Here is a 998-nt window from a genome sequence, read left to right as displayed (position 1 = left end):
TACCTAGTGGCAGGCTCAGACAAGAGCACACCCATCTGCCCTGCCTCCTATCTTCCCTCTCCTGGGGGTTCAGGGATTACCTCAGGAGAGAGGAGTATCCAGGGAAGGGGCAGCAGGCAAAGCTGGGGGTAATATACAGGGTGGAACCTGAAAATAGCTCAGAAAATACGGGGTTGATTACTGGCCCAACCAGATAAAATGTCCGTGTGGTAGAGGGAGGCTGCCACCCCACACAGGTCTTTCCGTCCTTGCCAAGATGAGAGGCGTCTAAAAAGAGCATCTTCCAGAGGCTCACTGTGCCCTTCATGCCATCAGCATCTCCCAGATGTTGTCCTGAGCTTTCTTAACACTGTGCTCCAGGTAGGACTTTTTCTGCTCTAGTTCTTTAATTTTCTTCTTCTGCTATTTTCTGTTTCTCCAACAGCTGATTATGAATTACTCCCTTGGAATGAAGAATAAACACTCTTCCTATACCTTCATACATGTTAATCTCATCTACTAAAGTCATAATCTCTGTATCTGTAAGATGTGCGTGCTTTTTCATTCTGTTTAGCTGCTCAGTCTGAATGCCTGCAAGCTTCACCTTCTGTTGAGTGTCCATAGCTTTGGCATGAAGCTCTGTGAAGGCCTTCTTCAGCTCCAGATCCATAGGGGCCACCATATTGGTGCATTCTGTGCACCTGCTTAAATGGTTTTTTAAAATGTAATTTCAATGAATTATAAATTACCATAAAATTAGCCCACTTTTAGTATATGATTCATTGATTTTTAAGCAAACTTATTGGGGTGTACAATTTTCACCACAAGCTAACTTTAGAAGAGTTCCATTGGCCCCACAAAATTCCAAGTATCTTTCTGTATCTATCTGTATCCTGTACCTCACTGCCTTCTCTATAGATCTGCCTGGCTGGAAATCTCTCACAAAGGAAATTACATTGTATATGACTAATTCACTCAGAATGGCACTACTAGAACTAGAACTACATGTTTCTAGTTCA

At 42.9% G+C, this 998-nt stretch overlaps 1 pseudogene; it reads right to left on the bottom strand.

Annotated features, from left to right (window-relative positions):
* Positions 1-291: 291 nt before the first annotated feature.
* LOC104855288 lies at positions 292-661 on the bottom strand (annotated as a pseudogene).
* Positions 662-998: the final 337 nt, after the last annotated feature.

The sequence above is a fragment of the Fukomys damarensis genome, unplaced genomic scaffold (genome assembly GCF_012274545.1).
Source record: "Fukomys damarensis isolate Sample0158 unplaced genomic scaffold, DMR_v1.0_HiC HiC_scaffold_9, whole genome shotgun sequence".
NCBI lineage: Eukaryota > Metazoa > Chordata > Mammalia > Rodentia > Bathyergidae > Fukomys > Fukomys damarensis.
Note: the sequence above shows the minus strand (reverse complement) of the source record. Positions and strands in the feature narration are given on the sequence as shown.